General features: G+C 42.5%; 1 protein-coding gene across 1 annotated transcript in view; it reads left to right on the top strand.

The window, feature by feature from the left end:
- The first annotated feature begins 4,096 nt into the window (after positions 1-4,096).
- MSI2 (musashi RNA-binding protein 2) overlaps positions 4,097-16,084 on the top strand; it is a 261,841-nt gene continuing 249,853 nt past the window's right edge. The window contains exon 1 of the mRNA XM_009318791.1: positions 4,097-4,133. The gene's annotated coding sequence lies outside the window, so the exon portion shown is untranslated. The remainder of the gene's footprint in view (positions 4,134-16,084) is intronic.

The raw sequence follows: 16,084 nt of genomic DNA, 5'->3' as shown, positions 1-16,084 counted from the left end.
CCCGCGCTTGGCCGCGGCTGCGACTTCGGCTGGTTTTTTGCGGGGCGGTGTCAAGCTGTCATTGAACCGGGACTTCACATGGTTGTTTTTTTCCTTTTTTCCTAGAGTCTGCCTTTAACTTACGAAAAGCGGTAACTTTCTTTTTTTAAACCCGAATTTACCCATACCGACTGATGGCTCCTCCCCCAGCCTTGTATTTTGTTGAGCGGTGACATTGAAAAAATTGTAGAGTAAAATCCAACTTTTTTTGGTGTTCCGCTGCAGAATCCTTTCTGCAGGGAACTTTCTACTTCTTTTGATTGATTATTTATTTATTGGTGCGCGCGTTTCAAGGTGGGAGTGACTTACTGTCAAATCGTAAAAGCTGCTTCCAGTGTCATTTCCCAAAGTCATTTTTTGGCGAGATCCCCCTCACCTGTGATGTCAGGGCCCTTATGAAACGTACGCATTAATTTATGGAAAGCTATGCTAGAGCTTGAGAGTAGATGTGGCAGAGAAGCACAAGTCCTAATCTGTTGTTTCTCCAGGGCTTTTTGCTACGCTCAGTCTCCAGTGGATAACATAAGGAAAATGCTCATGAGATTCAGCTGATCTTTTTTTTTTTTTTAATAAACATCACATTTACTTTTTTTTTTTTTTAAATAAATCCCCCCACATGTAAGTTTGCCCCTTGACCTGGTACGGTGTTTTCAGTATTGGGTCAAACAAAAGGTATCAAGCGTGTGTAGCTTCAGGCCTTGTTTTTCTCCCGGGGATCAAGGCCATGCAAAAGAGTGAAGTTTTCGTGCCTCTTACTTTGTTGCAATTTTAAGCCTCAGCAAACCTGGAAGGGGAGGGGGGGAAGGACACTGGTAGAGGTCATTACTGCTTTGGTACTGATCGGTCTGAAGGGGGTCGTGTTTTGGGAAGGGAAGGTTTCGTGTTGGTTTAACTGTCTGGCAGAGAGCTTCTGCTGGACGTATCGAATGTGTTTGTTGCTGTAACTGTCCTTTATAGTATGTATTCTGGATCTTAAAGGTTTTATTTTAACGTGAGCATGGTGTTAGGAGAAATCCTGTCTCGGTGCTGGAACATCTTGTGTGTGCCTGTGTGTATGAGTTTATAGTTAAATGAAGAATAGAAGAAGCAGGGAGCAAACATCAGTGTATGGGTTGGTTTTTTTTTTTTTTTTAAATGTAATTTATATGAAAACAAAAAGCCCAAAGCTCTCGTAGAAGCAGGTGGAATCTAGTGTTTTAATTCGACCTACAAATTCTGCTGGGCTTGTCTGAACACGTAGTCCATGCTTTCACATGCCTTAATAATTTGATTTTAGGTTTAATCAGATATGGTAAGATAACTGATTCAACTGTGCTCCTGAGATTAAACTCACCAGACTTTTCATGTACAGCTATATTCTCTGTGTGTTTTTAAAGATAAATTTAGATAAGAAGAACAAAGGCAAACAGTGTCTTGAACGAGGGTTTAAAAAAATAAATCATGGGAGGACACCCTGTCATATTTCTGACTATAATTAGGTCCTCCCCCAGCTTTTTTCCTGTATCACAGTCTAGTCCCTGCAATGTATTAATTTGCTCTTCTCTGGGGGAGGGGTGAAAAGCTTGACCCGGACAAATTTGCCTCAATTTTGATTGTGTGATAATGACTGAATCAATCTAAACAAGAAATCGACCTTAGAATCAGCAACGCAGCTTAAAAGTAAAACATAAAACTAGCCAGGTTCCCTTTCAGCCATTTATTTGTAGACATATTATAGTAACTGTTCTTTAGTATAACATAGCATTTGACTCTGTTTCAACGTTCAGCACAGGAGGCAGATCGGTTGGGTATTGGCATGGAAACGTCGCTCTTGTTTACAGTTACGTTAAAAGCTTTGTTTAGGTAATGGCCATTCATATCAGAAATAGTATTATAGTCATTTCCTAGAGGACTTGTAGATACAGTAAGTAGAATTGTACCTAACTAACTAATTTTTTTTTTGGTAGAAGTTTTTTTTTTGTTTGTTGTTTATAGTTGACAGGGATATGCAAAAGGTATGGATTTGCCATGTTGATTGCTAGTGTTCATCTTCAAATGCTGATGGTGTTTATCCAAAAGGTTTTGTGAAGGAAAATTCAGTTATTCAAGAAGGGCTGTCGCTGTGGTGCAAAGAACTCCGTGCTCTTTGAACTGACCTTCAAAAATGAATGTGTTGCTTTAGAGTTTTTAATGGCTCTTCCAACTTTTTACCAGTGGGGCTTTGCGGCGATGTCCTTCTGGTGGGACTGGTGCTCTTTGTTGAGAAAACTTTCACTTCTGAAGCAAATGTAGAAACGTGCCTATCTGCCTCCACCTTTGGGTATTGCTGTGGAAAATCCGTACCTGTTGTATTTCCCCAGTAGACAAATGCCTAGTCAGTGCTGAATATATTTGTAGATAATGTTAATCTCTATGAAAAGGTTAGCTTTCTAGATAAAGAATTTTACTTTTTATGCTTTTTGAACAATAAAGTGGCATGTAATCGCTCATTTCTCAGGTATGTCCTAAAAAAGATACTACATTTGTATCTGACGTAGACAAATCAGTTTATCAGTCGCACATAAAATGTTTGTGTTATTTCCAATTTTGACAAATTAATTGAGCAAAACTGCTTTTTAGGAGAGGCCCGTGGTTTTTTTTATCAGTGACAGGAATATTTATCACCACAGGAATAACAATACCAAATGGAAACATCTCCTTTTCCTAATCAGGGTTAGCTTGAGGGGGGGAAAAACCCAACAAAAACCAAACCCAAGCTGTTAAAGAAAGCCTCTACTTCTAAATGTGCCTTAACACGATCAGGATTAGTGTCGTCAGTTTGTTATGTAGTCAAAGACCACACTGAAAGCAGTCGCAAGTTGCACAGTTAAGGTAGGATTTAGTCCTTTAAAAAAATCCTTTTCCAGACTCTCTAGAACGTGTCTGCATGCAGATGCTGCTAAAAAACAGAGGTGAAACCAGCAGTGCGTAGACGTTTTATTGGAATCATTTTTGAAGATGACAATTTAAGATGGGCAGTTGTTTAAAAGGTACAATTTTTTTTATTTACATCCAGCCATGCATCTGCGGTGGTGTCATTTTGTTGTTAAGTGATTTTTTTGAATGGTAGAGAAGAGTCGCTTTTTAAAGATGACCCATGTGGAAGTTGTTTTTAAAATTGCAGAATTAGCATTTTGGAATTGCAGAGTGGACATGCTTTCTAATTTATGCAGCGCAATGGGAGTCAATGCTGCATCTTAAAACAAGGGAGCATGGGGTAAAACACTTCCCCCCCCCCCGTGGTGGTGTGCTTCATTCAAGAATACTTTAGGTAACTCCTTCATGGAAAATCTTTTTTAAGAACTTGGTTTCTTCTCGTTTAAAATGCCTGCATGTTTCGTTTGTGCCTTGCTTTCCCCTCTTACCCCCCCCTTCCCATAAACACCCCTTTGTAGTCTTTCATTGCTCACATATGTTCTTTGAGGGTGAGCAAACCAGATCAATTTGGCATATTGTTATGAAGGATAATCTTGTAGTCCTTCTAATGTTTTAGTTTTAATAACTGAAATGTAAATAACTTGACTTTGTGTTTTGCATTTCTTTTTTTGTGTAGCGTTGCTAGTCAGTTGACAAAACAAAGCAGAAAAATACAAGAAAAACAAAGTAACCCAAAACCCAACTGAAGGAAGGTGCAGGTGTCAAAAACAACAGGTTAAGATCTTGATCAGGGATGCTGGCCGTCTTTCTGTGCAACCTCCAGAGTGTGCAGATAACATTTCACGTGCAGTTTTGGTTGTAGAGGCAGCATCCAGAGGCTAATACAGAGCTCCCTGAGCACCAGCGGAGATTGTCGCCCAGAAGATGATGCAGGAGGTGTACAGAAGAGATGTTTTCTTTCTTTCTTCCTGTCTCCCTCCCCCTGCCAAAAACCCCCCAGACTGTGATCCATCAGTTCCAGAGTAGATCTAGATAACCCGATGTGCTGAATTATAAGCCTGAGAAATGAGGGATTAATAATTCAGTGATTTAAAAAAAAAAGTATATAAATTGACAACAAAAGCTATCTTGTTGATTTCCCCTTTCTTTTTCCTCAGATTGACCCTAAAGTTGCATTTCCCCGACGAGCACAGCCTAAGGTAAGTAGGAGGATCGATAATAGGATTTTAGGCACACAGAGAATCATTGTTGCCAGGCAGTTCAGGTTTCAAACAGGGAATTGGCAATGAAAGCTTTTAAAGCCGGAGTGCATGGCGTCTTAAGGGTATCAGCGTATGGCTGTGAAACTACAGGAGAGCTGCTTTGTGCGATATTACGTGTCTCCAGTTTAACTGTCTCCTTGCAGAGCCCCGGTCAGTTGCGGCTGGCTGAAAGGCAAAGACTTCTCTAGTTCTGGTGGGAGATTGTTGCTGCATTACTTGCGTTTGTTATGCTATTTTACGCAATATGTTTTGCATGGTGTTTATGAAGAGCGTTTGGATTAAGTGCAGACTTCAGGCTTGTTTTGAGCTGAGCTTTCAGTTCTGTGGTTGTGATGGATGGGAATATATCTCTGCCTTCATTGTTTGCAAATTTTCTTTTGTATAACTTCAGAGATGTGTTTGGAGACTAATAAGCATTGGATAGCAAGTTTCTGATGAAGCTCTGAACTCTTCAGGCCATGGGGTATTCTTTTGCAAGAGCAGTGAAACAATGAGCTTTAATTCCCTTAGCCGATCAGGCTGGCTGGAGAAGTGACCTTCTTCTTCCAGGGCACTCTCGCTATAGTGTGGCCAGTTTCCATGTTGGGACAAAGACGCTGTAGCTATGTGCCCAGGAACTTCTGTCTGCATGCTTGCTCTGAAATATCGCTGGGTGCTTTTTCTTCTGGAGGAGTTGCTTATGGAATAGAAGCGGTTGTTGCTCTTTAGGCTGTGCCTAACGAAAACAACAGATCAGTTTCAAATCCAAATGTGCAGTCAGTTGTATTTCAATTTTGAAAAACAGAGGCTGAAAGAAAACTTGTAATTGACGTTTTTCTTTTTTTACTTGTTTTTGAGAGTCTACTGGAAGAACTTAATTTAGCTGGTGTATGCCACTTGTGTACGCTCTAATCATCTTGGGTTACCTCAGTATTTTGTTAAAAAAATGGAAAGACAAGGCTGCAAAGTTGTGAATGCAAGTCAATAAGGAAAAGTGGTTTAAAGTTGGTGGCAGGAGACTACCTGAACAGGTTCAGCCTAACCACTTTATTGCATATAGCTCCTCATGAAAGCAAGCAGTTTAATGGCGTGTGGAACCATAATGTTAAATATTGCACAAAACATTCATCTAGGAAAAATGACGTGTAATTTAAAAACCCTAGGCATATAGCAGGAGAGGTGCTAGTGATTTCTTTAAAAGAAAAAAAGAGAACAAAACCCAACAGCCTGCTTGCAGAATTTTAAACCAAACTAATGTAGTCAAATATTTAGAGGTTCTTTTCTTCATAGGACATGTCTAATAACTAATTAGTGAATAATGGTGTGCCGGCTTGCTTCTGCGCTAAGCAAAGAGTTTATGGTTTGTAGCATTTGTGGCTTCTGGATTATATTGTTGGATTAATGCTGTCTTTGAGATATAATTTAAAGCTATCAGAATTTTGACAGGTTTCATAATTAAAGTATGAAGATGATCTTGCACTGTGACTGATGTTCCATTCTCCCTTCCCAATACCTTTTAAAGGCTTATTTACATTTTAAACTGTCTTCAATTACCAGTTATCTGTTTCTACAGTGTTATTTGTAAAAGTTTATAATGCTTACAACAGAGCTGTTAAGCTGTCCCATGTGATTCCTTCTATAACAATTAAAAAAAAACAGGGCATGTCTTATGCCGAGGATATTAGTGAATGAAATTTTCATGTTAAAGAATGCGAAATCAGGTCATTTTTACAAAGGGGATTTTGTTTTTCTCCATGTGGGGTGTGGGGTGGGTTTTTTTTGTTTTGTTTTTTGTTTGTTTGTTTTTGGTAACAGACGTCTTTCAAGTGTGGGGCAAATCCTGGAACGTACACTGGATGCCACTCTTAGCAGGAACTTGCTCTCTCTGGAGAGATCGGCAGTGTCTGTTTCTGCTTTTTACACACTTGTCCTTTCTAAAGTGTTGGGATTTCTACAGCGCACTTGAAAAAAATCTTAAGATTGAAAGGAGCCTTATCAGGAAATTGGAGAAAATCAGATGCAATAAAGAACAGATTTTACATCAATTATGACGTATTATTCTGGGCTGCGTTTCATAATCTTGATTTTTTTGTTGTCTGTTTTCTAATTAGATACCGAATTAAGGTTTTGGACTTCAGTTGTTCATTTATCCCAGTTGAATACCGAATGCTCAATGTTAAAATGTGACTGTACTTTAGTCTAATTTACTAGCTAATGCTTGGGTCTGTGGAGATTAATGACATTTAATGAAATGTCTCTGTCTCTCTCTAGGTTCGAGGGGAAATTTTTTTTCCCCCAAGTAGTCTTCCTTCCTGGTGTGTTTAGCAAAATGCAGATTGAGCTTTTTTCAGTGGTCTTCCTGGCTTTCCACCCTGACGGTGACTGGGTGCTAAAGTGGAAGCAAGGCTGTGGGTGCCTTCCCCCTTCTTGTGCAGGCAGACCTTCTGGCAGCGCTTCCCTCCATCCATCCCCTTCCTTCGGAGCCCTTTTGACCTGCCTCGGCACGATTAACTCTTCAGTGGGCAGCGGCGGCGCTGGTTCTCAGGCTGCATTTGCCTCCTTTGCCAGATCACATGCTTGCTGTGGTCTGCGGGGTCACATTCACTTATTCGTGTGCGCACAATAATTTGTGCTCATTCCTTCTCCGCTTCTGATTCGCTTTAATTGGCTAGTCTTCTCCTTTCAAACCGTAGCCCAGTAAAATGCTTTCTTCTGGGCTTTTTTAACTGCATCTCCATGATTTGACACCTCTCTGGTGATGCAAATTGGTTACTGAGCAAGAAGTGGCAGGTTGTAACAGCAGAGCATTCTTCCCTGATTTTTTTAGAATGACCCTCGCAGAAAATCCTCGGTGATTGCCTCCAGTGGATTACGCCATGATGGGTAATCCTGCTCTCCTTGTGAAGTCCAGGATGACTTGAAGCCATTGTTTTAGGAAATTTGCTGCAGGGGTTTAACTTGTTGAGGTTCTGCTATATGGCTAACAGCGAGATGAAAAGAATATACGTATGCTTTCTTGCGGCTGCTGTTCCTTGATAAAAATCTGTCTTGCTTCCAAGTGCTGGAAGGCACTCTGTAACAGTTGATCATTTATAACTCTGCTGACTTAAAAATCCTTAAAAAACAGCAGTGACGGGGGGGGGCGGGAGGTAGTAGTTTTGTACCCCCTTTTGAATACTGAAGACTACAATAATTTGACTTTTTAATATACACAGCCTGTCAGTTCTGACATTACCTGCTATAGTAGGTTGGAGAAGCTTTATCAAATTTAGCATGTTCATTAGATATTTTCAAATGTAAGCAATTTCTACCCTCACCCCCCTGCCTTGGGGATTTATTTAAAAAACAAAAAACAAACCTGAAGAGCAAAAGGATAGCAGCTTCAGTCCATGAAGAAGCTCCTTGGCCATGAAAATATCTTTGTGTGACTTACTGGTATAGAAATTTGGATGCTTTGTTGTGCAAAGCTATGTATGAAACAGAGACAGATAAAACTTCAGTCCAAGTTTACGGTTATCGAGGCTACCCACTGATTTGTATTTTGTGCTCAGGTTCCTCCAGGATGGGACCAAGGTGCCTGTTCTTCCCGGCACTTACCACAGGGGCATAATGCGTATGGTTGGGAATTGCTCCGGCAAGTCAACAAGCTGGAACTACTAGCATTCGGCGGCATTCATTAGCATTATGTATGTGACCTGCTGACTATAGTCTCTATGCATTCTCTTCAGCAGCTGTTAAATAAAAAGGGGAAGCCAACTATTGCTGCTAGCTACTGGAGCTGCTCCTGTAGCTTGGTGGCGTGGGCTGGGTGCTGGATGTCCAGTGTCCTGTCTGCTGATGACCCAGAGCAGAGGTGGTTGTTGTCAAGATTGCATATTTTAATTTAGGATCTAAGCTACGTGGGTTGGGTACAATATTCTGGTGACCATTTGGTCACAAAATAGCAAAAGGTCTTTATTTGGTGAGGGAAGCCTTTTGTTTGATAGTCAGATGGTGATGCTGAATACCGATGTTTTCATTAGATGTATTGTACTCTAGCAGAGGACAGTGCAGGACCGATAACTGGTTCTGGCATCTCTGCTCCAGTCGGTCAGTGTATCTGCAAACTGTGCGTACCTTGTCTGTGGACTAGCTGGTTTCCTGTCTGGCTGGGCACATGGACTTTTAAGAGGTGCAGTTGTGCACATCTGTTCCTCCTTCTTTGGCGAAAAACAGTGTCAACAGCTCTCCTTTCATTTGAGCTGCCCCTGGTTAAACCCACGTGAAGCTGGCTATTCCACAGCAGCAAATGGAGGGCATGCCCTTTTGGAATAACACCCAGGCTAACCTGGGATATTTTTTTTTAAAGCTAACCAGTGGATTTGGATGTCTGATTCCAATTAAGTTAACTGTGGGTGGGGTGTCTGCGTCCCTTGGCTGCCTGATCAGTGTGAGTAGCAGAGAGAGATTCTATTCCAAAGCACATGATGGACCTTGAAAATCAAGAGTTCTGTTGTTTGTTTTCTCCCCTGCTTCTGCCTGTAAACTCCTCCAGGTTAGTCCCACTACTTCCCATCTTATTTTAAGTATTGGGTGGACTTTGAAGTCTTTTTCAAAAGAATGTGAACTGAACACACTAGCAGAACTCAGGATTCTTCCTTTCCTGCCACCCTTCCTTCCCCACCAGGCTGTAAAGAGCAGCAAGGTCAGGCCTTTTCCCTATGGTTTTTCATTTTTTTCTCTTTTTCTTTTTTTTTCTTTTTTAAAATTCCTCTGCAGGTCTGGATGGAGTAAGAGAGGAAGTATTTCCTGCTCTTGGCATTGGGCATAGATGTGTACCTTAATAATGTCGCTGTATCTTCTGCATACAGAGTAATATGAACTCCTTACCAGATGATATGAGAGATTTCTTTTTGTGGTTGGTGGCCAGTGTTCAGGTATCCTGTTCAGCCAGCCTTGACATAGATCCCTTGTCCAGGGTAAGCTGCTCCTAGAAATTGTCTCCCTCTGGCATTGGATGGTCAAACGGAAAAGTTGATGAGTCTGAGTCTTGGCTAATCAACCCAGGTCTTCTCAGGTAGTAGAGGATCAGGGTTTTGAAACCCATTATTCTTGGGCTTGGATTCTTGCTCTCTGTGATCTGTTTGAGGCAGAGCACAATCTCTGTTCTTGGATGCTGGCAGCCAGAGGAAAAAGTGGCTGTGCAAGGCGTTCCGTGTAGTGCGGTGAGTTTTGTCAGAAGCAAGAGCTGAGACGGATTTTTGTAATTTTGTTGGTTTTGGAGATGTAAACATTTATTTCTTCTCCCCAACCACTCAGGTAGATTGCTCACGTTGTCCTTAATCCCCACAGACTGTCTTGTACTTGTATAAAATTTATGTATTTCCATTATCATTGCCTAAGGATATCTTTCATGTTAAGAATAGTCCTAATGTACTTTCCTTCCCTTTGACTTACTGTTAACTAAAAATTAAAACTGAACATCATCTAACTTGGGATTTTTTTTTTTTTTTTTTTAAAGGGGAGTCTACATTCCCCGTGCTTTTCTATATTGTTGGATTATTTTTAATGGCGTCTACCAGGTAATTTCTGCATTAAGACCTTGCTGCTTGGATATGCCAGGAAAGGGTCTGAAATGAGGGAGGTCAGGGAAATGGAAGAAGAGCAGCGTGCTAACACCCTTGTGCATTCCTCTCTGCTTCCAGATTGAGTCCATCTCGTCTGCAAAGTGCTGAGCCTTTATCAGCCCGGGGGTAGGTCTACTAATGACTGATCTAAAACCATCAAATTCATTTATTTGTCACTGCCAGTGACAGGCCAGTTAATGCTAATGGATTCTTTTTTTAGCCTGTTGACTCTGGTGATAGTCTCATAAATGTTGTGAAATCCAAAGCATTAAGGGAACTTGTAACTTATTTTTAGAGGAGAGCTATTGAAACGGGGTAACGTGGTGTGTGTAGATCAAGGTATATGTTATACTGAGAAGGAAAAAGAACAACTCCTCTATTTCATTAAGCCATACATAGATGTCTTTGCTGTTCCTAATAGTTATTTGACTTTTCAATTGTTTTTTAGTGTTCTCTTTAAACATGTTTTGGGTCATGCTATAAAGGGAGGAGAAGCTGTAAATAGAGCCAGTCATCTTAGGAAAAAATGGCTTGTTTCAGAAAATCGTTCTTCTACAGGGCCTGAATCTTCTCTGTCCCTATTGTGCGAAAGCACTTAAGCATATACTTAAGTTGGCATAAGCATGTGGGTAAGTGCTTTGCTGAATCAGGATGGACTAAAAGCACATTATTAAATGCTTTGTTGAACTGTGGAGGCTGTAGCAGAAAAAGATTAAAAGATTACTTTGTGTATTTGACAGTACTTTGTATATGGTCAGTCCCATTGCTTCTCTTTCAGAGATAGCCAGTTTCGTCTCTCGTTTCCCCCCCTCCACCAGAGGATCTTGCTCACAAGAAAATATTAATCTGCTGTTTCCTCAAAAAAGTGATTGCAAGGTCAGTGTAGCATCAGACTTAAAAAAAAAAATAATCATTGTCTAAGCTTAATTTAGTCTCTAGCCCTGCAATCACACATTCTATTTGCTGTAGTCACTGGAATAATTCTGTAAACTATGTGAGTAGTGTTCAACGTGGCTTAGGTTTCTAAGATATTGTTGTAGAAATCGAGGTTTGCTGAGTAATTTGAAAGTTAATGTGAATCTCTGTAGTCAGATCAGCATGCAGTATTAATAAGTTACTTCTAAACTTTGGCATTTTGCTGCTCTCCTGTTGAAAATATTTCCTTTATTTTTTGAGTGCAGAGAAAATCTGAAGAATGTTAGGAAGTTCTTCTCCCCTGCTCAGTCATTCCTCGTGCTGGGACATCTGCAGCTGGGTGTATTGTTGTGACCGAGTAGGCTTAATTTAAGTATTAAAATTGTACTTCAGGAACTCTGTGTTATAAAGAAGGACCCTACCCTGCTAAGACGTAGGCAATTCTGCACATGAGGAATAGTTCCAGAGACCTCAGCAAGCACAGTTAAATGCGGACAAGGCTTCTTAATATGTTGGTAAAGTGTATGTGGCAAGAAGGGTGAAGGAAAAGAAGTATTGACAGCAGCAGAAAGCGTTGTTCCCTCTGCCCTTCCCTCCCCCCAGCAAAGACCTGCATTAATTTCCCATTGACTCTGATGTACAATAGGGAAGAGGTTTCAAGCTGACTGAAGGGGCAAAGGTCCAAGAAAGCTACTGTAGCAAGAGCTGATGCAGAGTGACAGTAATGAGGTGGCTTGGCAGGTGGGAGGGAAAATGGTGGGGTGGGGGAAAGAAACTAATATCTAGTGAATTAAGTAGTTCCCAGGGTTTGGAGTTGTTAAGTCCTATTGGTTTTATTTTCCTCTGTATGTGCCATACAACTACGAGATATGGCTGGAGCAAGGCCTCCTTGGCTGAGAACGTGGGCAGGGTCCTGGTGCAGCTCCAGTCCTCGTGGTGCCGGGCTGGGTCGCTGGGAGTGCTGGTGTTGCCTAAAGGATACTAAATTCTTCGGCAGTGTCCCCAAACCTGCGCTGTGCTGTTTTAATTTGTGTTTTAGTACCCTTGACTCTGAGCTCATCTTTATGTTGTTCTGTGGGTCAGTTTTGCATCAAAGAGAAGGTGAGGAGCACAGGGTGAAGAAGTGTTTTAAAAATTTGATTTATTTAAGATAGGGACTGTGAAGTGCCGACAAGACTTTCAGCTTCTTGAATGCTGGTGGAAACAGAATGCCTGCTAGATAGAGTCAGTAGAGGTTTTTATAACAATTGCTGAATAAACATTGTTCAGGAATCTTCCCGAAGGGTGGTTTGGTATGGTGTGCAAAGAGGTTGCAAGGAGCTGAGCATTTATCCCAAGTATCTAAATTCCACTGGACTGAGAGGTATCGCTCAAGTCAGAGGCTTGGTTTGTGGCGAAAGTGTGTTGGCTGCAAACCCTCAGCACTGGCAGCAGATTTGCTGTTTGTTGCACTGCTGGAAAAACGTGTTGCTGAAGGGGACATTGCTAGTGATTTTTCTGCAGTGCTTACTGAAAGAGTGAAACTTCTGTATAGTTTTCCATTTGGCCATGTTATCAATCATTTATGTTTAGAGATGCGTCGGTGCTATTCCCTGCTCTGAGCCCAAGCTGTGCACAGAGCCTGATACACAGAACATTTATGCTTTTGCCAAAAGTTCGCAAAGTGTTGTAAATGAGTATAAAGATGTTCGTTTGCTGGTGAAATTCTCCTACTTCCGGTGTTGTATTTGGCAGACCTACAAAGCCCGTAGCAGCGCTGTGTGCTCAGTGAATTGTGGAAGGGAGCAGAAAACACTGAAAAGAAATCTGAAGTTAATGCTGAGATGTGAAATATGATAGGAATTTTCTGAGGACACAGGAGTATCGCCCCACCTTTGGTGTGGGGCTGCTACCCACCATCGTGTTGGATGGTGTCAGGCCGTTGCTCTCTGCCATGTCCTGAGGATCCCTGGGAGATCTCTCATGCGAGACCCGAATGAGTCCCGCTGAGCCAACTATGGTGAAAGATGTCGCTTCTTGTGGCTGGGGCTCCTTCTCCTCAAAAAGTCTCTAGTATAAGGTGTTTGGGTTTTTTTTTGATTGATGTATTTGTACTAGACAGCTCACCTTCCTCCCCGGTTGCTTTCTGTAGGTCAACTCTGCAACTCCAGCCCTGGATGGGTGGCCTGCTGAATACGCAGCATACCTAACATTTGAACTCTACCCTGTTCAAATAGTACTTGGTGAAACAGCCCCTTGTAAAACCTGCTGTGATAATGTCCCAGGACCACTGTTAGCTGGGTTTGACCACTGAGGAAGCACAGTGTCGTCGTCAGTAAGAGTTTGGTCTTTCTTGGTGCAGTGTGTGGGAACCCAAGTAAGGCCCTCACGGGCCTGGTACTGCTGTTGAGCCTGGGGAGGCAAGGGTCGGAGGAAAAAGGGGCAACAGGGGATTATCCAAAGTATCTCAGCGTGGCAGAGAACACAGCTGTTTCCTGATGCCCAGGTTCGGTACCACATGGTAAACGGCTGCCTCTGTCTGAAAGAGATGTTGGCAGTGTCCCTGGACGTTGGGAAGGAAGTGTGTGAAGCGAAGCAGGATTGTATGCTGCCGGCTCTTTATGCAACTTGTCTTTGAGGGGTTAAACTGAGGGGTTTTTTGTCTTTTAACGACTTTTGATTGGAAAATTTATAAGGGAGGCCCTGACTGGAGTGCCAGTGCTTTGGTGTGTGGCGGAGGTTGTAACTGCTGAGTCCTGAGGTTCCTGCCGTACGCTGGGGTTTCCGAACAGCAGCGGCGAGGCGAGGCTTCGGGGAGGGGGAAGCAAGATAAGGATGCTAGGCCACAGCATGTGAAAGGTAGTTTGTGGTATGAATTATGGCTAATGCCGGTCACATGGTGGTTACAAACTAGTGTGGGGGCTGGGGCGCAGTGCTTGTGCGCTGGGAGGCAAGGGGAGAGACTGGCAGTGGATTTAAATGGGCTGAGTGGCAATTGCAACGCAGGGTCGATCCTGGTGCCCTCAGTAATGAGAGGAGAGGAGGAAGCATGCTAAGCTGCAGGTGTCCTGGAGTCCCTCTGCCTCTAGATAAGCGTTGGCTCGACTCTTCCCTGCAGAGCTGGGCGCTCAGCCATGCCGGACGCTCCTCCGCCCCCGTGGTCCAGCTCCTGGAAGCTGGCTTTCTCCTTTGTGCTGCAGGACTGTACCCGTTTCTCTCTGTGTGGCCTGTCGTTCCTCCCTGTTGGAGCTTGGAGGGATGGCTGCGGTGGTTCCTCTGTCTTACGCAGACGAGGAGCGTGTCCTGATGTGCTTCCACTGTGAAGTGCAGCACCGGAGACAGGCTGCACTGTAATTGCATGCCTCTGTTCCCCCTCTGCCTGCCGAGCGGGGATTTCCTGCCCTAGCCGGCCTGGGAGTGGGTGGATGGTGGTGAAAAGCACCTGGAGAGAGTCTCCTGCCACAGTACCTTTGTGCTTTAAATTCCTGACTCGCCTAATCCCGTGCTGTGATCAAAGCAGCACGTTATGCATGCAGTGTGCCTGGCAATTTATGTATGAAGAGGGAGTTGTGATCATCTTGTGTGATTTTTATTTTTTTTCCCCTCTTTCTCATCTGGTCACATCCTCTATGTCATTAATCTTCCAGATCAAATAAAATGATAGTTGAAAGTCCTCTATAGTTATGATTCCCCCAAAGTTTTGTGAGCATGGCTTTGATTTTGTTGTAGTTATTAGAAGTCAGTTTAGATTTCTGGACCTCTGTTTTGTAGGTATCTCCAGTGGATATTTTAGTAGGGGCATTTCTCTTCTCTCTCAATCAAGTATGTCTAAGCAATAGGAAGAGAAGAAAATATAGAATAGGGAAAAAAAAAAAAAACAATTTAGTTACCAGTCCGAAGGCTTTAATGCTAAAAGGCCATTAAAAAACTTTTTTGGAAACTAAATTTGTAGACAAAAGGAGCGTGTCCTGATGTGCTTCCACTGTGAAGTGCAGCACCGGAGACAGGCTGCACTGTAATTGCATGCCTCTGTTCCCCCTCTGCCTGCCGAGCGGGGATTTCCTGCCCTAGCCGGCCTGGGAGTGGGTGGATGGTGGTGAAAAGCACCTGGAGAGAGTCTCCTGCCACAGTACCTTTGTGCTTTAAATTCCTGACTCGCCTAATCCCGTGCTGTGATCAAAGCAGCACGTTATGCATGCAGTGTGCCTGGCAATTTATGTATGAAGAGGGAGTTGTGATCATCTTGTGTGATTTTTATTTTTTTTCCCCTCTTTCTCATCTGGTCACATCCTCTATGTCATTAATCTTCCAGATCAAATAAAATGATAGTTGAAAGTCCTCTATAGTTATGATTCCCCCAAAGTTTTGTGAGCATGGCTTTGATTTTGTTGTAGTTATTAGAAGTCAGTTTAGATTTCTGGACCTCTGTTTTGTAGGTATCTCCAGTGGATATTTTAGTAGGGGCATTTCTCTTCTCTCTCAATCAAGTATGTCTAAGCAATAGGAAGAGAAGAAAATATAGAATAGGGAAAAAAAAAAAAAAGCAATTTAGTTACCAGTCCGAAGGCTTTAATGCTAAAGAGCCATGAAGAAACTTTATTGGAACTATAATTGTAGACATAAGCAGTGATTATCTGTCTTCATGCTTTTATAGTCCCCGTCACTGTCGTCTGAACACATGAAGCTGATGAGAGTGTGTGCAGAACGTTATTCAGCTGATGCTGTGTAATCCTGATCTCTTGCAATATGTGGAAAGTAAAATAAAGTGTCAATTCATTTGAAAATGATGGGGAAAGAAATAGGTGGGAGAGGACAAGTATCCTTGCAGAAAACATAACCTTATTTCATCCAGCTTGCAGCTAAAGGATTGCAGTTGACAGGGTAAGCATCTTATAGGGACGTGGTCAAAAGAAATTTTGCTGTTTCTTAACGTTCTTGGAGGTCTTCGGCAGGTGCAATCCTTCATCTTTGGAGGGTGCCTCCCTTTGTTTCCTTGAAATGTTCTGAATTTCCTGCAGCTGAGAGAAGGACAACAGCACCTGTTCATCTTGTGTTCCTGAGAACTGGAGATCGTTGGATCAAGGCAGACAAATGGATGCTGCCAAGTGCTTCTTGAGGTGGAACAGAGATCAGAGAGCAAGTCCTGAATTGCTCAGTCTGATTATTGGTGCTGGGTATGCAGGTGAAAATGTGCTCTGAGTATGCAGGTGAAAATGTGCTCTGGGCTGTCAAGAGGCAGAGGGAGGAAAAGGTAATTTGGTGGTTGTATGCAAGATTCTTTTCCTGCTGCTTGGCAGGCCTAAAGATCTGAAATCCTCAGTATTAACTACCTAGTAGTTTTTGATGAACTCGCGAAGCACTTCAGAGGACTGCGTACATGACATGGTGTTGCCCTGCAGAACACTGCTG

The sequence above is a fragment of the Pygoscelis adeliae genome, unplaced genomic scaffold, assembly GCF_000699105.1.
Source record: "Pygoscelis adeliae isolate BGI_AS28 unplaced genomic scaffold, ASM69910v1 Scaffold392, whole genome shotgun sequence".
Classification (NCBI taxonomy): Eukaryota; Metazoa; Chordata; class Aves; order Sphenisciformes; family Spheniscidae; genus Pygoscelis; species Pygoscelis adeliae.
Note: the sequence above shows the minus strand (reverse complement) of the source record. Positions and strands in the feature narration are given on the sequence as shown.